The sequence below is a fragment of the Athene cunicularia genome, assembly GCF_003259725.1.
Source record: "Athene cunicularia isolate RWA chromosome 1 unlocalized genomic scaffold, athCun1 chr1_part2, whole genome shotgun sequence".
Classification (NCBI taxonomy): domain Eukaryota; kingdom Metazoa; phylum Chordata; class Aves; order Strigiformes; family Strigidae; genus Athene; species Athene cunicularia.
Window position 1 is genome coordinate 51509101 of NW_020799092.1, and position 21882 is coordinate 51530982.

At 36.1% G+C, this 21882-nt stretch overlaps 1 protein-coding gene across 1 annotated transcript in view; it reads right to left on the minus strand.

Moving 5' to 3' along the window:
• Window positions 1-21573, minus strand: part of CNTN1 (contactin 1) — a 225865-nt gene extending 204292 nt beyond the window's left edge. The window contains exon 1 of the mRNA XM_026863717.1: window positions 21553-21573. The gene's annotated coding sequence lies outside the window, so the exon portion shown is untranslated. The remainder of the gene's footprint in view (window positions 1-21552) is intronic.
• Between the last annotated feature and the right edge of the window lie 309 nt (window positions 21574-21882).

Below are 21882 nucleotides of genomic sequence, written 5' to 3' on the forward strand. Positions count from 1 at the left end.
CTGTCAAAGAACATGAATTACTGACTTCTTTACTCCTGGCTGAGAGCAAGGGCTATTTCTTTTAAATCAGACTGTGATTGTAAGAAAGAGGTAAGAAATAAAATCAGGATTCAATGTTCCAAAGTCACTTTGTCATCTCTACAATTTAGGTCACAGATCTGAACCTATTCTCAAGACAGAATTCACTTGTGTAACAGTCAGATTTATCACACTTCATACTCCATCCAGTTTAAGTGTGAAATCAGCTATGGAAACTTCACAATATTACCTAGAAATTCACTTGCATTGCCATGTTGCAGCTCTACATATTCCCATACAAGAAATGCATACATTCGTCATATGAGAAGACAGAGCAGGGCATCACATATTCTTTAAAAGGACTATTTTTGACACAATGAGACATCTTCAAAACTGAGAGTCACCACACACACACACTCCCACAATTTAGCTTGCACTATAGCATGTAGGGAACCCCTCTGAGAGGCAGAAAAAACTCAACCCCATTGGGCTGAAAGTCAGGTCTTCCAGTTCGTGGGTGAGTGCTCTACAGAAAAAGACAGGTACCCCATCCTCTGACTGTATCTTAAAAAGAGGCAACAGCCAAGACACCAAGACCATTTTGCCACAGGTCTGCTCTTACACAGATGTATGAAACGTTCACTCTCTGAACACATGCAGGAGACTGAACTCTTCAAAGGATTTAAGTGAAGCAATACTTAAACTAAGACTCATCCCATCTAATTATAGCACTTCACAGAGGGGTCCAAGAACAACCACTCTGTGTAGGCTTATTACATAAAGAGTGGAGAGAGACAGGCATGTTCAGGCTGTGATTCACAAGTTAGGAATGTATCTGGCTGCTAAGAATGGGAACGCTTGAAGATGGAATAAAATCGGTGTAGGAATCGGGAATTATTAGTCAAACACAGAAAATGCCCACAGTATTAGAAACCTCCAATAAAAGTGGTCAATGCCAGAGGTTTTCTGGGCATTTGGATCTGGTACCTAAGGTTAGCTGAAGGCCTATTTTAGGCAAAGCTCTCATTTGTATCTATTCTTTTGGCTATTCCTTAAGGCAATTCAAAAAAGTAAGAAATAAAATAACATTTAAATTAACCATTAAACCATTTAAATTTAATTTAAATTAATTTAAATTGATTAAATTTATTACCTGGATTTGCACATAAACATGTAGTAAGTACCCCGTGCTTGGGCTGTCTATTAATTTCTAACACTGTGCCAAGCCTTTAAAGTTTTGAGGACAAATATCAAAACTGAAACATATTATTTTGCCTGCTATATTGTTATGAACACTCTCAAATAAACAACCAACGACCCAAAATTTAAAAATTTTTATTAACACAATTAACTAGCCCTCTGCAACTACAGGTTTGAATGTCTGTGAGAGGAGAACTGAACAACTTCCTAGGGTTTAAACGACAACCTGAAATGGAGAACAAAGCACCACTCCCCTAGGGTTTAACACCACCACAAAACACTCTATCACTCACCTGACAAGTGAGGGCTCTCAACCTCGAGGACCTTCTCAGAGTAGTGTCCTGACCCAAGGCACCTCGAGGAATTTCCTTGGGCAGCGTCCTGACCACAGCATGCTGCTCCAAGGGACGAGCTCCAAATGACTCCCCAGGGCACTCCATTTATACCCAGGCCGAATCCGAGCTGTAGTGGCTCCTGTCGGCCAAAGGCCCCAACTACTGTGAGGCCCTGAGAGCAAAGGCAGTCAGTAGCTGCTACAGTTCAGCAGCCAAGAAGCCCTATTTACATTGGGCTGGTGCACCTGCCACATATATGTCACCTCTTTACTGCTTAAAAATTAGTATTTATTGTTCTGCAAAAACAGTTGCAAAATGCAACCATCCATTTTAAATTGTTCTTTAGGAGTTATGAATAATGACATTTACAAAATGCACTAATAACTTATGGTCAAAAGCCATTAATGTGGAATCACAGTACTTCAGAGTATAAGAAATAAAATAACTTTAACAACATATCAGGTAGGATTTCAAATAATAAAATAATTGTTTTCTGGCTACTTGTATCTACCTTGAATTCTCCTATGCCAACTTTCTTTAGACATTCTAAATATTAAAAAATAAACATTTTCAACATATTAAAAAATCTTGGCTAAACAAGCTTTTATTCAACTATAAAATAACAACTTGCTCTACACTGAATAATACATGCAACACTGACAAACGATGACCAGCTCAAAGATTCCAAAGCAGGAATCCATTAATAGCTTCTATGCATGAATTATTAATCCTTTTTTATTCCAGTGCATAAATCAATCTGATTGCATACTTGTGAACTGAAACAGCAAAATGTATACTTCAGTTCATTAATTTTTTCTCAAAGTCTACCTAGTACTGCTATCTAGGTAGTCACTAATCAAAATAATAATTTTAATTAGCTCAGCTAGGATACAGTTGTATTCAGTGCAATAAAACAGCACTGTTTTCACAAAATTATCTCTAGAAGAGAATTATAGTTCAATAAGCAGAACTTATCTTTAAATTGTTTCTCTGAGAGGTTGTTAACAAATGCCCTTTTTCCATCACTTGCTGATCCATTGAATGGCTTGTAGATTTATAAAGTCAAAATTAGAATTCCTCAAGAAAGTAAAGTATTAAAACTATGCAAAGATCAGGACAAAAAGGGTGAGACACAACACAGCTCTCATCTATATGTTGCCGCCTAAAAAAGCTAGATGTCAGGTTAGTCATCCAAGTTCGACATCTGCACTGTTGAACATTTGGAGGAATGGCTCCCCTTTGGGGAAGCCTCCTTTTCCCTGCTGAATACAGACAAAGCACAGATCAGTTTAACTGGACACACACTTTTAGATCGCTAACACTAGCTTAAACATCCAGATGTTTAAGTCACTGATTGCCACCAGCATCCTGGGCTTTTGCTGATCTGTTTTTCGTTTCAACTGCATCAGTTCAATGATCCAGATCATTGTAAGGGCTTCCAGACACTAATACCAGCATGAGCCAGAGGACAAGAAGACCCAGCTCAGAGCAAGGAGGATGCCAGACCTTCTCTTTTGATGGCAGGGCAGATTTATAGCACAATAAAGAAAATTGCCTCTCACAGTAAAAAGGATGCCGTTATTCTCTCAGTGTCTTTTTGCAGCTGAAATCCTTTTTGACCATGCAAGTAGAGAATTCATCGAGTAGTGTTTCCACTTAGAAGTAATCTCCTTCTTAGAGTGATTTCTAGTCATTAACTTTTCTTACGTTTATTTTAGCTAGTTAACTAACATTATGAAACAGTATTTCATGACAAAATTATACTCAGCCAACTCCCATGATTTTACTTGATTGTGATCAGTGATCTATAAATACACTCTCTATGATATTACACTTTTCAAGGCAAAAGAAGTTGTTATCTCAACTTTACAGTCGTAGAAAACAAACTTTTCAGTTCTAGAAATCACCAATATCAGATATAGGAATCACCAGTATCAGATATAGGAACAATTCTTGAACATTTAAACTGAAGAATGTAAGGGAGTTTGGGACACTGAAGAAACAGACCCAGTGAATACACAGTCTTAAAACAGTTACCATCTATCAGCTACAATAGGTACAATGAAATTCTGCAAGGCTGTTTCTCTGTAATTTCAGAAATAAAAAGCAAGGTATGATTTGAAATATTTAATGATATGCAAAAGAAATTACTAAATCTGAAATGCTTGTGAATAGCAACACTGTAACTAGTGGTCCAAACAAAACCTGGCACAGGACTAACAGTAACACAACAGAGGTGAAAGGTGGCTACAGTAAGGTTACTCATAAACTGAGGCTGAACAGGAACTGGCAACACTACACCATGTGTATTAAATGGCTTGAAATGCAATCCCTGCTCTGAGACAGGGCTTCTACCAGCATCCCAAATGCTGATGCCTCATGGGCAAAGAAGGAAGGAGGCGTGGTAGGGGAAGCTGGCAACAGGGCAAGCAGTGCTATGAAGACTTGAAAAGGGAGCTGTGGAACTGTCGTAACAAGCTTAACTCATAAATATTATGTACTTGGCTAGTAAACAGGATGTCTTCAAGTCAGTCAAAGACTAAAACCTCTATGAAAGACATGGTGGTAACTCCCAAACATACCACTTAGACACCCTCAACTGAAAACACTTACATACTTACACCTATATACTTATTTCATGGGAAAAGTAATAAATCAGTTGAAAAGGCACAGTAGCCAAGACACCAACTGGCAGGTGGTACATGACACAGAACATAAAGAACTAATCCAAACATACATAAAAGAGAAACATAGTTCAGATATACACTATCAGACAGCTGGGCCCCACCAAGCAACTCTTCAGCTGTGGACACACAGTGTTAAGCTATCAAATTATCCCAGATAAAGAAGTTTTTGTGATAAATCCCATGACAAACCCACTTACATTTCTCATCAAAACTGAACAAGCCTAGTCCCAGGAAGATACAGGGCCACAAACAAAGCGTGGACCAGCTGACTGCAGCTAGTAAGGGTACAGCAAACCAGAGGACCAGGAGTGGAACATGTCTTTGGCATGGCCCATAGCTGCCAGAAGGACAGCAGGGCCAGCTGGAAAGACAGGCTCTGGAAGGCACAGCCAGGACAACAGTACTCTGCAAACAAGCTCATCTCCATCAACAGCCAATGCCAAAATTAGATGCCAAACTGTAGGTGGTAGGTACAGCTGACTCCCTCTGAACCCTTCAGTTCAGGCAGACTCCACCGGTAGTCTTTAAAATCTGGGGAGACATAGCTTCCTCCAAAGCCCACATACTCCAAGCAGTAAAATGAGAGGAGAGATGATGAAGACTACTGGATCTACACACAGAATACCTTCCTTTCTTTGCTTTTCTGCTTCTCAAAATGTAAAGAAAAATGATAACAAAACCAGCAATGGAGTCAATAATACCAAAGAGATCGCTGAAGCAGCTTTGCAGATTTAGTTTCAGACATAGCAAGCATGATGGCATCAGTTACACCTAGTTCACATTTGAAAATACTGACAGCCCACAGAACAATTGGCATTGTAGGAATGGTATTCTAACACACTGCATACCAAGACAATTACTTCAAGGAACTGCTTTTTCTCCAAAGAAGATCCAAAACAAGATACTCCAGCCTCAGTATTCTGACCCTCCAGCAAGGAACAGCAAGCAACAGACACAGGGTAGTTTCCTCAGCCTAATAAGAAAGCTCAATAAAATACATACAGGTGCTGCCATTGGTGTAAACCTCCAGTTTCTCAGTTACAGCACAATTCCCTACCTGTTTTGATCTCCACTTGACTCAAAAGCTTTCTAGGTGAGAAAAGCAAGGAAAAAACCTCCCACTCTTCCCAGGAATGCAATCTCCCCTCCACAGCCCTTGGCTGCTTTCACAAACACAACTACCAACCTCATCCTCAGTGACCAAGAGTCACATGTCACACACGTATCCTCCTGTCTTAGCAAGCAATCATACATCAGAGATGATCATACTGCAGAGAAGATGCTACTTTTTATCCCCACGAGCAAATTTAACTTGCTCAATTTCATTCTGAAGCTCCCATTAATTAATGGTTTCCTTAAATTCACAGAGTCTGCATATTTTTCACATCACCATGTGAGTGGGAAAATGTAGAGTAGCAAAGAATCTGGTTCCACATATTCTATTTGCTGGGAAGAAAGGTCACTACACCAAGCCCTTATACCACTTAAAAAGGCATACTTTGTTTGCTTCATTTGGTAGTACTGCAAATGCATTCAATTAAAAATACATGAAAAAGCACTGACTAATTTCCACAATTGATTAATTATAAAATCGTCTACAGTGATTGAGTATACAATCTCCACAGCAGCTGCTATACTTAAAAAATAGCAATGGAGTGTATTTCCCTCATCACTAGCTGAGTGGTGCTGAGCTGGAAGTTTAATGAGTTACACAGTAAGTTACCTAATTTTAGCATTTACTTTGAGAGGACATGATATATATGAGTGATTTCTCCAGTCCTGTGCATGCTACAGAAATAAAAGTGAATGTTGTCTGGGAAAGTCTGTATCTTTTCATATCCCTTTCCAAGCCCTGAGGCACACACTAAAAATAAACAGGGTTAAAAAATTATTTTGTTTTAAAAAACATTTATTTTTCAATCAATTATGACTTCATATTTAGTAAAGTCATAACTCAAAATTATACTAGGCTGGTTTTAGACAGTGATTAGTTCTGACTAAAACCTAGCAGCCTTATTGAAAATATTGACATTACCACTGCAGATCACAAACCGAATAGTGAAGATTAGCACTGCTAATAATTTGGGAAGAAACAACACACCTCAGAGAGAATGTTAACCTACCATTAACTTCTTTTTTATTATATGAGCAAAAATAGATGATAGCAGTTCATATTAAAAGAACAAAAATAGATTCTGTATTTATGTTAGCATTGTGGATTTGCTTCTGTTAGTAAACAAAAATGTCAAAACACTTGTACAGGTGTGTGTTTATTATGTACATTTGTTCATACTGTTTAATCTGAGGAATCCAATATTTAACTTGGTTAGGTGGGTGACTTTTGTTCAACACAAGAAACTGATTAAGATGACAAATGTATTATTCCATTGAAAGTAACTTCTTACAGCTTTACCCATTTATTATTTTTTAAAACTTGCTACTCTTGACAGCTTTAACAGCACACAGTCTAATACTTACATTCTTAGTCAAACAAAACCTCAACCATTGCTATTTGACTTAAATTATTTCAGACTTCAAATGGAAAATTCCAAAAAGCACAGTAGGAAAAAAATTTAGGAAAGATAAGACTACTGCAAAAATAACATTTTAACTTTACTCTTTTCACAGCAAAACATAATTAAAAATTCAAATGAAATCTCAAAGAACTTTAATTAAATTCTCTGAATCATCTGAATTTATTTTAGAAGTGGTTCTTCAGTGGCCTGAAACTATGGATCATCAATGAGCTAAGACAAACAACTAGAATTTACATGCTAATAAAATCACATAAAAAGAACAGATATCAGGCAAACAGAGTTGAAGGGCTCTGAAAAGACTCAGTGTTTAAAACCTAATTCTTAGTTTTTCCTTCAAAATGCCAATTAATTTACTGACAAAGTATTTCGAATAAAACACTGTATTTTTAAGCATACTGAATTTCTTGTAATATGCAACCATGCTTATAAATTGTAATACCACGTTACTGCATTTTCAGTATGATTTCAAGGCACTCCAGAAATAGTTAAAAACTCTTGCGTAAAAAAACTAGCTAAGTTCTGCCATGTGAAGAAATGACTAGAAGAATTTTACCATGTAGATGTCTGTCCATCTTACACTTAAAAGTATGAATTATATCCAAAATGGTACAGTTACTCCCAGCCACATATACACACAGAAAGTGGTGAGAAAGTGTTTTTAACAGGTCACAGAAAAAATTCTGATCATCTTTTTTTGTCAAATCACATTTTAAACTCAATAACCACACAACATAAAGAAAGCCAGCGAGCAACGATCATTGGTAAAGCAGAAGAATTTCTTACTGCTAGCACCACTAGTCATACATCAATTTTTCATTAACTGAAATCTTCAGCCACAAACCAGATGAGGACAGCCAGTGAGAACAGCTGCACTGAAGCTGCAGACTGCAGTGAATGTGCCAGTGTCACAATGCCCAAAACCTCCCAAACCAAGTTGGGGAATACTCCTGAAATAGCAAGGCAAGGCAATTGGAAACACCACGCAAGCAGGACAAAAATCAAACGTGTAGCTTGCTCAGGCTTAAAGATCAAAAGTTTCATTTTCCTGCTGAGCTCTCTGCAAAGTAAGCCAAAAGCAGCTTCCATCCATGAGGTACACTGTGTGAGCAGAAGTCTCTCCTTTACACCATGTTGCTCTGAATCAGTGGAGTAAATTCAGGACAAGCTACACAGCATGACAGCATGGACTAATCAACATAAAACAAAGCCATTGCTGGCACAGCATATTATCATTTACAAACATGTGACTAACATGAACATAGTAGTACCTTTGTTCTTATTCTGAAGCAGTTATCAAAGAAGATTCAACACGGAAAACCGACATAAAAACACGTGCAAGTAGAAAGCTCTTCATGGGGTTTAGCAGAACAGCGGCTTCAAAGACTGGAGTTTCTCATTCAGGGACTTTGTATCAGTATCAAAAAGAATAAAGTTCAAACTGCTTCATGCTCTGAATCCCTGGAACGGTACTGAACTTGCTTTGAAAGGCATAAAATGGAAATACACGTTTCTTTGACTTTTATAATAATATCAATTTAGGAAATAGGAAAAGTGTGACTGTACACTTACACTGTTATGACATTAACCATTTCAGAAAGAGAATTCAAACACTGGCTTTCATTTGGGAAATAAGTTTAAAATTTCAGATTAAAAAATCAGCAGAAGCATATTTGTGACATCACAGTACCAAAATATTACATCACTCCCCCGCTTCACTAATCTCTGAGGCTCACTTAGAAAGCGAGCACAACCCATCTGCAGCTCAGCTCTTTATTTCAGAAGGAAAAATATTTTAGTGGTCTGGTGAAAGCCATTCTTCACACATCAATAAGCAGAAGAGAGCAGCCCAATGAACTGTACTCTCATCTGCCAGCTCCCAGGAACACAGAACATCGGATAGTTACACCCCCTGCCTACAGAAAGAGCTCTACAGCTCACTTGCTCCAAGTTGTTCTCGTGCATGATGAAAAGTACACGTGGGATTGCCGCCTACCTGCTGAACTTGCTTAAAAGTGTTCTAGTTTATGAGAAGGCAGTATCAGGCTATACAAATTGGCATATATTATGGAATGCTTACCAAGTAAGTACGCTGCTGTAGAAGAGGAACATTTTGCATCCGGTTTGTGCCCTAAGAATTGAATTTTGTTATTTTCAACAGAATTAACATAGTTTTGATGGGGGGGGAGGGCATGTAAGATAGACTATTTTAGAAAAATAAGTACTAGACAATTTTAGAAAAAAAAAAGACAGTTTTTAATACTGAAATAGATTTGGTACACATTATCAGTATGCAAGAATATACTCTATTCGCATTTATTTTCAGCATACCATTCCAGAAACATTTTTTCAGATGGCCACAGTATTAGTACCTGGGTTTCCTTTAACATATCCATACTGAATGTTTCCTGAATGTTCAAAGTAAATTAAACACATTTATGTTTGTGCACTTAAAATTGTGAATTTCATTGTGCTGAAGCAGACATTCAAAAAAAAAAATTTAATGGACCGGGGGTAGTTTAGGAACAAATACAGGAATATTTTTTCAAGTGGAAATGTACCACATTCCACTACAGTTAAGAGCACACCCAAATCCATCTAAAAGTTCCTTCCAGACAGACACAATTTTTGAATGATCTTGCAAATACACAGACACACCCACATATTAACAAAAGTATATTTTCAGTTTTCTGAGCATAACTTCCCCGCTGCGTGCTGCACTTAACACTGCACAACTGTCACTCCAAAAGCCTTTCTGCACACTTTCTGTCTAACAAAGAGTCTGAATAAATTGAACAGATTAAGTAACACATCGGAATACTTAAGCACATTTATCACCTACTATCACCAATTTATTTCCTTAAGCACACCTCTTCTGGAAAAAGACTGTTTCCAGTTCAGTTTCTTTTTCTAAATGACACTCTGGCCTAGTCCCTCTCTCCCTTTTGACAACAGTAAGAATGAAGAGTGAAGAGTAAGTATCATGCAGCTAACTTTTATGGCAAACCTGGGCTAAACTGAGGTGATACAAATATTGTTATCACCTACCTCCACTCTGTGCAATTTGAGAGAAATGATATCAAAACACAAAGGGGAAAAAAAACAGGTGGGTGGGAGGTGGGGAGTTGAATTCCCTGACCTAGCCTTTGATGTTTGGTATTTTTTAAATACCTGGGTCTGATTTGGGTACTTACTTTATGTTCAGAGAGAAACAGGTTAAATGAATCATTATGTAAATATGTCTACTTCTCCTCCTGAGTGATTAACTCAGTCACAAATATCTACCCTTTAGATGTCTAAACTGGGTTAGATGAATGTCAACAAAACATTTAAGAAAGCATTCTGAAGGATGATGAAAATGTCCCAGACTTCCCTGCACTTCCCAAGGCCTGGGCATGGGCCTGCAGAGGCACAGGGCTGCCAAAAGCAAGGGAAAGCTAGCAGCAATGGCTCTGTACTGTGGGCACTGCCCAAATTTTCTCAGCTTCTACCAAAAAGAAAATCCTTTGCACTTGAAATTCAGCCAATGCAGCTCTTGTCTGTTAAGAGGAAGATGAGATCAGCCCAGTGAACTAATTATGGGAAGGAATCGCTGCATAATTACTGAAGTAACCTTTTCTCTTTCCCAGTCAGACACAGTAAAAATACATTTTCAAGAAATTAACACAATTTGTTTCCAAACTGTTTACAGAATACTACTCTCAAGAGATCACATCTAATGAGCAAGGCTATGTCTAAAAGGATAGGGAATACAGATAAAAGGAAAGCAAGCAAGCTCTTCTATACATTCTGAAGGTACTTGACAGGGAAGCTCTCTAGCAATCAAGCATACAGAAAGATTTAATAGGCATGGAAAGCTGGAGGTCAATGAACACTGGAGAAGGCATTTTTGTTCAGTCAAGTGAAATCATAACAGTGCAACATAAGAGTAACTTGACTGGGATTCATGTAGCTTATTTAGTAATTTTTACAGCACAAATGCTTTTACTTGCTCATTAAACTACTGAATTAGGTACTTCAACTCTGGAGGAGTCTAATGTTCCTCCAAAAACCAGGTGAAATTTATTAACTCACTTGATTCTATTTTGAAAACTTCTCAAGAGCTGCTACAACTAATTGTTAAATGTAACATCATGCCAAGAACAACATTTTAAAGAACATGGGTTAGAAGCTTTGTCAAGCTACTGTGAAATGATCTACTTTTATTCTGGTATCTGCTGTCATATTAATTGTACTACGCTGAGGATGTTGCATACTGTCACTATTTGTTTAACTACTGGAAAATTGCCAATAGAAAGAAAAATGGGCAATTGTTTTAATGAAGTGGCTTTCTGAACAGTCTTGGAGGAAAATTCTCCTTCCATATGACTCCTGAACAGCACCTCTATCTTGTACTTCATCTGTATACTTATGTAGTCTCTTACATCTAAGGATCTCAGAGCTTTTTGCCAATATTTATTGAACTTCATGGTACTCTTGTAAGGAAAGAAAACAACTATATCACTCTATGAAGAACAAACAATTGAACTGTTTTAAACTAAGACAACATTATAATGGAATTTAAAATACTCCAGTCAAAAAAAATATAAATCTAGGTTGTTATTTTCCATATAGTATATATTACATTAATTCTTTTACAGTTTTATGCTTCTGAAAAATTTAAAGCTTTTCAAACCTGATTTTCTATTTGGACTAACACTACCACTAACCTTTAACCTTCTTTTGTTCACATTGTCTCAGCTACTAGGCAACATGTACTACGTTCATTTTCTCTGCCAATATACTCCCATAATATACTACAAGAAGCCACATATGCAAAGGCTAGAGAGAGATTTTTGGTGATACAGAATGTAGTTAACTCTTAAGTACAATAAACCACAAATCGTAATTCTAGCTTCCTGCAGTAGCAAAACAAAGCAATGATAGTACCACTAAGATATGCAATTGAAAAAGATTCTGTGACCAAAAGGCTATAGTAATAGTTAAGTCTGATTTGCTGTATAATACATGTCACAAACCATCATAAGTAGTTCTTCTATCAGGTCTAATAACTTGTGATAACACTAAAACAACTTTTATGTAGTAGTTCACCTTGCTTAAGGTTAATCTAAGAGTAAATAACCCTCATCTTCAAAAAAAATATTTTTTACTGCAATTTTTTGCACTTGCAAATTCCAGCTTTATGGTTCTGCTGTATCTCTGTCTGTCAAATTAAGGGGCTAACAGTAAGTTATCTCTTCCCAGTGAAGGTACTTACAATATTTGATCAAGTCACCTCTGAACTCCTCTTTATAAACTAAATAAATTGAGCTCTTTAAGCCAGTCACTGCAAGGTGTATTTGCTAGACCATGAAGCATTCTTGTAATGAGCTTCATGCCTTCTGTTCTTTCACAGTTATGAAAAAAGTTAAGAAACAGCAAACCATCGGTCTTTCCAAACATCATTTCTTCTACCCTTGAATATATGTTAAAGAACTAAACCAAAATACTCATATAATTTTCTAATAAAATTAACATTTATTATTTCATATGATAGATAAGTGAATTTGGAGTGTTCTCATATGGGTATATGTTACAGATGTGGCACATCAGCCAATAGATATCATTCATGCTATCACAGAAACACCTCTACAGGTGCTCCTGCCTGCAAGATACTCCAACACAAATTTCCCAACTCTCACACTTATTTAAGGGCTTGGAAAACCACAGTGCAATTATGTCTGTCTCCTTCCAGTAGCTGTTATATTCTTTCATTTCTGAATGAACTTCCTAATTCTTTGATTTCTGCAATTATTATTTAGTAGGACACAGACAGAAGATGTAGTATTTCCAAATTCACCATTACATTGTAAAGACCAAGAGACTACCAAAAAACATGAGCAAAATTTACAGTAATTACAAGTATAACACCCATGAGGTAGAAAGTAAAGTATTAACTAACCCACAATTAGTAAATATTTAGACAAGCTGTAACTGCAACAAGAGCCTCCCTGAAAAATTAATGAGAGGCAAAATAATCAGTCAAAATAAGAACATTTATATGCAAGGAGATTTAAGATTTCCATCTTGGTAAATATTCACTCAGAACATACAGGGAGATCTTTTTAAAATAAATTTTTTTAAAAAAGAAAAACCAAAAAGACATATTAGGCAAAAGGTGGGACTTTATTTGCATTTTGTTTCCCAAAAAACATTCTTTCATGCTAAAATAAGCTTCCTGAGGCTTGCAGGACTTTAGCAATAATTATGACTATTACTTCTGTTGACATTTTTTTTCTAACATATACTAAAATGAATCAAATCACTACACAGAAACAAATACCACTATTCTTCATGTTCTACTTCTTGGTAATTTTTGCCATTACTATTACTAACACCAACCCAAACACCCCCTGTCTCAAAAAAAATAAAACTGCTAAGATGCAAAACACATCTCTGATTTGGGTAAGGGAGACAGATTTATTCAGTTACTAACATCAGGAATCAATCCCAGTAACAATAAAAAAAAAATTACTGGGTTTTTTCTTCATCCATCTAGGTGGTACTGATACCAACATTAACGTATTTGTTTTAGAGGCTAATTACTATATAACTAAACTAGACAGAGAGCAATGCAAATAAACAGAGTTCTTCCAATCCAGAATTTCTCACTGCTTCTAGTGACCTGCAAATCTCACATTAATAACAGTCCACTATCAGATTATTAAACATCTACATTAAGTGGAGCTATGTGATTCTTGTCAAAGGGGCAGGATATGCATGGAATAGCCCAGCTTTGGTCTAAATATTTTCACTTAAACTGTCTTCCCCCTATATTCTTTGTTCTAAACATTGAACAAACTTCACCGCCACTGCATAACAAATAATTGTAGGACAGCTTTAAATACAGTTAGAACTTCCAAAAGGAATGGCCTGCATACTCAATTAAACTTGAAAAGGAATACTGATTGAATACCTTTTGAAATCACTGATCAAAGAAGCTCAAACCATAGCATGAGCCTATGAACTATACTTACTCAATGAGAGGACATACATTCCAGGCAACTATCTGCTTAACAAGATCATCAAAAATTTCTTGTCAAGGTGAAATAATTGACTAACAAGCATGTAACTGGCTAAACCCCATCAGTATTATAGGTAGCCTAATGATTTCAAAAAGGAACCACTAATTTGTGAAAATTCTTTCTGCTTGCAGAAATTGATTGCCTCAACCATCTTCCATCTTTTTTCCGTGAATTATTTATCCAAGTTCTCTTCAAAAGAGAACAGAACCAAGGTGCAAGGAGAATATCAAGGGACTGCTCACAGCCCCTTTCATGAGCTTGTATACATAGATTCAAAGCAGGAGATCTAGAATGATAGAATTGTACAATCATTTCTGTTGGAAAATACCTTTAAGATCACTAAGTCCAAGTGTTAACCTAACACTGCCAAGTCCACCACTGAACCATGCCCCTAAGCACCACATCTACACATCTTCGGAACACCTCCAGGGATGGTGACTCAATCATTTCCCTGGGCAGCCTGTTCCAGTGCTTGATAACCCTTTAAGTGAAGAAATTTGCCCTAATATCCAATCTAAACCTCCCCTGGCACAACTTGAGGTGATTTTCTCTTCTATCACTTGTTACTTGGGAAAAGACACGGACAACCTCCTTTGAGGTAGCTGTAGAGAGCCACAAGGTCTCCCTCCTTTCCAATTTGCAAACGTCAACTTGAAGTCTTGCAGGATACTCTGCTTTTATGCTTAAATCTTTTGTCAAAAAAACAGATTTGGCTTCAAGTTACACTGAATAAGTCATTTTACACACACACACAGAAAATTTGTAATTTTTAAATCAAATTATTTTATTATTTTAAATAAAAAATATAACATTGTCGCTTTGATTTTCTTGGGCTTAACCATTAACACCTAGTACTTTCACTTAATCCAAAAGCGTCAAGCTCTGTGACATTTTGATTAACATCACATGAATACACGCATACACCCTGTTTAACAGTACTCATTCACTGATTTAACTTTCATAGTAACTTTAGGATTACTGCTATTTAAGTGATAATTGCATTTCCACACACAACACATTGTATTTCTTCTCTGTCAAGGAAATCTGAAGGCTCTTTCATTTAACAGATTTATGGTAGTAGTAAATGCCATTAATGGAGCTCTCTTTAGTGGAAGAAAAAAAAAAATAATCACATTTCCACAGGATTAGCAAACTTTAAATTGTATTAAATCAACAAAAGTATTAGCTATGGTTATCTACCTACATTTTATTATTTTATAATGTTTTTTATCACATGTTGAAATTCCTAATTCACCATTAATTTCCAAAAGAAACATGAATTACACTTTTGTGGGCACATTAAGTCATCATAATATTTATTTTATAAATGTTGTTATGTTGCTTTATTAATAAGTACTTAGCTGTATGCTTGTATGGAGCCAAAATTAAATAATTTTTGCAGCTGTCAATGTGCCACACAATTCTACAGTACCAGATAAATTCATAATCACTTTGCTGATTGTCATCAAAACTACAATGGACAGTATTATCACTGCTGGCAAACAAATGTCACAGAGTCCTCCAAGAGTCATGCTGTGCCATGACTGCTGCATATAACACACTGGCAAATCATATTTCTAGAAGGGTTAACTACTCCTCCCATGTCTGTCATTCTATAAAGTATACTACACTAAAGACTGAAGGCTGTGTAAAAAATGAGATAATTGCCAATTAAAGTGTTAGGAGATTGTAAATGGTTCAGTCATTACTGGGCTTGATCCAAGTCTGAAAAAAATCACCGAAAGACTCCCCCTGATGATTGCATGCTGTAAATAAAGCTCTTAAAATAAGTCCTATTCAAGTATAGGCCTGAAGTTGTGTCCTATATTTTCCACATTTAAAACTAAGAACAGTGAATTGCTACCACTTATCAGTTTTATTTTTAGCACATATCCCTCTGAAATATTTAATTAGGTAATCTAATACTCCACTCTACTACGACATTAGCTCTGCAGATACCAATAAATGGTACACAAATTAAATGCATAACAAGGCTCAAGTATTTTATGATACTTCTTCTCAATTCAAAAGACACAATAAACATCAACCAGTTCACAAAATAATTAAATATTGACACTCCAACAATAAACCCAGGCATCTAATGCAACTGGTGATGATATTAACAGGAACTAATACACCAAAACTGACCATCAGTGCTGCTTGTGTCATTTCTTATTCTTTTTGTCTTTCCCATTCTTTTTCATTCCAATATCTGTTGTGAGCAAATGGTTATTTTAGGGGTCATCAGGGATCCTCCATTAGCACACATGATGTTTTACCTGTTTTAAATGTTAGTGCATTCACTTAGAATAAATGTTGCTTTCTGGAACAATTTCCCAGGACCAAACAGCATTTTTTTTCTTTAGTGCCGGTTACATTAGGTTTTCCTAAGTGGTCTTTGTTCAAAAGTATGCTTCAAGGTCATTGCTTTAGAAAATCTTTTTACCCTAAGAAAGTGGAAAAGTTAGTGTGACCTACTTTACAATACTTGTATGCTGACACTGCTTTCAAATGAAGATCTAATTCACAAGATTAATGACACATCTGAACAGTTTAATGGGATATGGGAATTATTTACCCTGAACTGAAGGGGGGGGGGGGGATACACGGAGTTGTGTGTTAGCGGATGAGGGAGGCGAGACATGCATGAACTCATAATAAAGCCTGGAACTCTATTATTACACAATGCTCATTTGTAGCTTCCCCATAATTTTTCTTAGGCATAATTGTGTAGACCAGGATTTACCTCCTTCTTAATATTAGCATGTGCAACCAAGATCCCTGTGTGGCCTTCTCCAGGTTACTACAGTTCTTATCCTGAACTGAAGATGAAGACAAAACAAAAGCATTAGTTTATGGCAAAAACATCAATATGCTTTGTCTGAAAGACATCCTTTCATAACAAACCAGTGCTTTGATTTTATGGTACAACTTCTAAAACTACTTATGTGATTTATGCAAAATTGTAATTGCTGCATAATTACACTATCTAGGTGCATTGTTGATAGCAACATCAGTGTGGCAGCATGGGAGAAACTGTTGGATAACTGCTCAGGAATCTGACCAGAAGCCCAGGCACACTTTGCAGCTATTGCTGAGCCCCATCCTCCTAGACTGCCTTCTTAGCAATTAACCCAATTGCTAAGTGAATTAAAGTTAGCTCGTGCATATTTTCAAGTGCTAATAATAACATTTCTGATGATGGAATAGGCACCTGCTGTTATGCACCTATATTGTCCTGAATCCCAGTGAAACGTAGTTTGCTTTGAATTTTTTTTTCCTCAAAACTACAACTTCCTAAATCAACAGGATCACCACCTGTAGATCTCTAGGAGCTATCCATTTCCAAGATAGTAAATTTTAGTAAACTATTACTTGTTCTACACAGAAATTAATCAATTAATATTTAGAAAGTAAAATTTCATGTTAGTTACTCCACAGAAATGGGAAAAGACATTCAAAAGATCCGTACTATGCTGCTAGTGTCATGAATTTACACCACATTAAAAAAAAAATAAAATTAATTCAATACTTGCTTCTATTAAAGACAAACCAGTTGACAGTAAGTCAATCAAGTTTAACATGGCATTTTTCCCAAAAAAGATTAATTCTTTCTTGGATGGAGGAATATGACATTCCAACACTGCACTGTGACTTATCTACCTGACTAGAATGCACTAGAGTAATTTGCCTCCATTTACAAGTAACATATTGAGGCAATTACGATCAGGTTAGCTGTATCTCCTGTCTTACAGCTCCTCTGGAATGCTCTTATTGAGGAGTCTTTTTTACTAGGAATGTCACAGGGGCAAAAGAGAGGGGAAAAAAGTAGTAATATGCCCCGAATATTGGTCCAGTATTTGAAGCACTGATTACATGAAATTAAAATACAAAATGCACCTTATGCAACAACAATGGAAAAACAGCCTTGCCTGCTAAAGCCTTGAACAGCCAGCAGAACTCTATGAAACTAAACCAGTTATTGAAGTAGATAGCTATTTTTCTGCATTAAAGGTCTGGCCCAAATCTTAACTATAATAGAGCTGAAAGTATTAATGGCCCAGTGGTTACAGAATCAATGTTCCACCTAAATGGTAAGGCAGAAAAGGCTGCAGAACATTTACATGTAACTGAGTTATTAATCTATATAATCACTCAGTTCTCTATTTCCATGGCAACCATTAGAGAAGAGTTTTAACCCTGAAGGAATTTTTCTTTCACAGTATTACTGGAAAGTTGCCATCGGAACAGTGTTAGTTAATTGTTCTCCAGATCCCAGGAAATTCAAGGATAGGTATAACAACATAACCTCAAGAGAGTCCAACCCCACCAAGACCAGAGAGGAAAGTTAGGCAGATCCGCATAGCTTGGAGTATCTAACCCTACATTCCCTTTCACTTCTCTTCCCCCAAAAAATCCCACAAGTGGAAATAGGTCCATACAAGTTACATTACTTTCACATGAATAAGACTATCATAATGAAGAGGCAACAAATTTGGAAAAATGGAAGTGACTCCATATAAGAAATACCTGGTATCACCTAACAGGACCCCTGGGGCTCCTGACCATTGCACTAGTGCTCGAGGGACTCAGGGAAGTCAGGTGCCGCTCAACCTGCCGTCTGACCAAGTGGCCTACAGACTGCATAGTCCAAAGGAGCCAACGTTACCCTCAAAAATAACACCATTCCCTCCACCTGCAAAAATTTTTCATCTCCTTCCTCACATTATTCACCAATAATTTATCATCTTTATGATTGCAGGATAATAAAAGCCTAGTTTAGCAACCTAATCTACTTCAACTGAAATACATGGTAAAAAAATTCCCATTAATTTGGGAAAGACTGAAACCACACATACCAAAGCATGTAGCAATTCCAAAAAGATTATGTGTCCCAAAACTATATTTGAGACACTATGAAATACAACAGGCCATCTTCTTGTCTTTTTCTTTTTTTTTAGTAATCACTATATACAGAAGGTGACAAAAATAAGACAGTTTATGAAACAGAAGATTTGTAAGGCATAAAGTTTACTTGGGAATGACTCAAACAATACTATTCACACATAGGGTATAGAAAAAAAACCAACTGGTTTTGTCTATTCATGCTTTGAGTGCATTTGAAGGGGTTGAGACTTACAAAAATGTTAAAGAACTGCACATCCAGGATGAAAAACTTTAATATAAGATTATTTTAAAGTACACAAGCTGTTCCTAGGAAGTTTTGCAGAAACATGCCCTATGCTCTACTATAGCAAACTGTAGATCCCACAGGCACCTTCCTTAAGGACAAGGCCCCCAGTTCCCCTTCTGAAACACTTCCCAAATTTCATCAAATCTCTTGAAAGCCTTCCCATAGCCTCCCAGAGCCTGAATTAATAGCAGGGCAAGAGGTAGACCCAAGCTACCTACTGATGTCTCCAGCAGATCAAACAAGACAGGAAACTATTCTGTTCTGTTGATCTCATATTAATAATTTCCCAAAGAAAATATGAAAAAAACTGGTTCATCAGACACTCTACAAGAAAAGCCAGCAGACAGGGCTACTTATTAAAGTCAACTGTGATATCTGCATATGGCAGACCAGTATTTAACAAACCAGTGCAGTCTGTACTCTTCCATTTTTCAACACAGATCAGCAGCTTTCGTTATGAAACAGAAATCATAACTACAAATCATAATTATTCTAGACTGAAGAGGTAACGAACACATCAGTAACATGAGCTTTTAACCCATAATCCTATTACTCTATTAAAAAAGAAAGCACATGGTATTAAGGGATCATTTTCCACAGCTATTCAAAACAGCAGGCCAGCTCAATGCAAGGCACACTATCATGCTGACATGCTCAGAGTTTCATTAAGCAGCATGTGTATTTTAATCTCTTGCCATTTGTGTGCAATAAAAACTACCAAATTTCTGTCCATTAGCGTGCTGTAACCAGTACACTACTACTGAAATACGTAACTTCTAGTAACAGTTATAACTTCTAGCTTAACATTATGACAAAATAATAATTTTATAACAAGCGTAAAGTGATAACGCAGATGTACAAACACATTTAAACATGGTCGTGGCTGTCAGTAAATAATAGCACTACTTATTATAGGTACTTATCTACCAAATAATCTCTTGTCACACAGGTGACCTGGTTGTGAAGTCAGTATCTCCAGCAGTTGCATCCCCAGGAGTAAAAAAAAAAAAAAAAAAAAAAAAAAAAAAAAATCCAAACAAATGAAGAAAAAAAAAAAAAGTAAAACAATACAGAAAACCAACTACAAGAATACAAACCAACATTGCTTTCCCATTGCCTTATTGGTTTAGAGCAGGTACATTTCTATCTGTTTTGTTTGCTCTTCATGCTGGAATACAGGATTAGCAGTATGCAGAACATTTTATTTTTAAAAAAAATCTTCAAATTCTGGTTTTTTCCCTACTTAAACAAGCTTCCATTATCATCTTTATCATTTTAAGATCACTTTGGATAATCAGATAGAAAATTAGCCGATATCACTGTGTGTTTAGTAAATTTGCTTGTTGCTAGGTGACAATATACTTGGTGAAAATACATCTGTTTATTTGACATGACTGCTACCTGCATCAGCAGATGGAGAATGTCCAATCAAAATACTTAAAACTTCTCAGTTATAAGAACTGGAATGACTGAAAATTTAAAATCTTTAATAATATATATTCACATTTCTCTAAAATGAGCAGATGTATGATTAGTATCTTTTGTCCACACAAATTTAGTATATGAAAGCACATTTGTGAAATATTCTTTTGCTCATCTTTTCCTTACACCTTTGTCTTACCAAATGAAAGTGAAACATTAAATTATCACTGTGTCAAAGATGGGAGTAAGTCATTATTTTTTCAGTCAACTAATTTTTATGAATGTTTTATTTTATAATTTTATGCTACTTATTGCTAAATCCCACAGGAACCCACAATGTCTGTAAACAGAATTTAATTTCTCAGCAGTCAGTAGGATTGAACTATATTTCTAAGGAGCTGAAATAAAGTCAAAGTAATTGCCTTCCCTTTTATTAGAAAAGATAGGTTGAATAAATTTCAAAATCTTCCATGCAAATACTTAAAATAAATGTAACATTTAAAGTAAAATATTTTAATAACATTATTATGCATCCATTTTGATTCAATGGTAGATTTTTGTGCCTCAGAACTTGTAGACTCTAGGTTGTTCATGTGGCTCACTCAAATTTATTTGTACCAACAAAAATAACTTAAGTGTTCTGGGAGGGGTTTTTTGTTTGTTTTAAGAGAGATCTAACTGAAAAGCAAAAGGATATTTTTGATTAAAAGATGTACTAAGTGATGGGGTTTTAAAGGACATTTCTAATGCATCCTTCCTAGAAATTACCAAGTCATTAAGAAGGTGATCTCCTAAAAAGTAAATTCTTCAGAGACAAATAAACTAAAATCAATTCCACATCTACAGAGAAAAAAAAAAAAGTCAAGGGCAAACCCCACTTCTGTTTGACTAGAACCATATACAAATTCAAGTTGAAACATCATCACCTCTTTTCTCATGAAATCTGATCATGAAATTACTTAATCAATGACCTGTCAAACTCCACCTTATGACAGTATCAGTACCAGCAAATGATGCCCTAAGGTTTCAATATGCATTGACTTTTCTATTATTTCATTTAACAATAAAGTCAAAAACAGAACATAAAACATGACCTACTTCTTCCATCCTAGAGTCTTCAATTACTGCCTCTAGCGATAACCAGAAGACTACTCTTCAAGGCCGCAACAGCATCTGAATCGAAGAGGGAAAATGAACATAATCCCCAACTCTCAACAAAGATGAAATTAAGTCCCTAAGAACATTCTTGCATGTATTGTATAGGACAAGCATCTGTCCGAATGTCGATAGAGGATGTTCTAGTTTGAACAGCTACCAAAAGCCTGAAACAGAACATAAAACTTACTCAAAATTAAACATGAGTATTCTAAAACTATCAATCTACTGCATTATGAAAAAAAAAAAAAGAAAACCCCCCCACCAAAAACC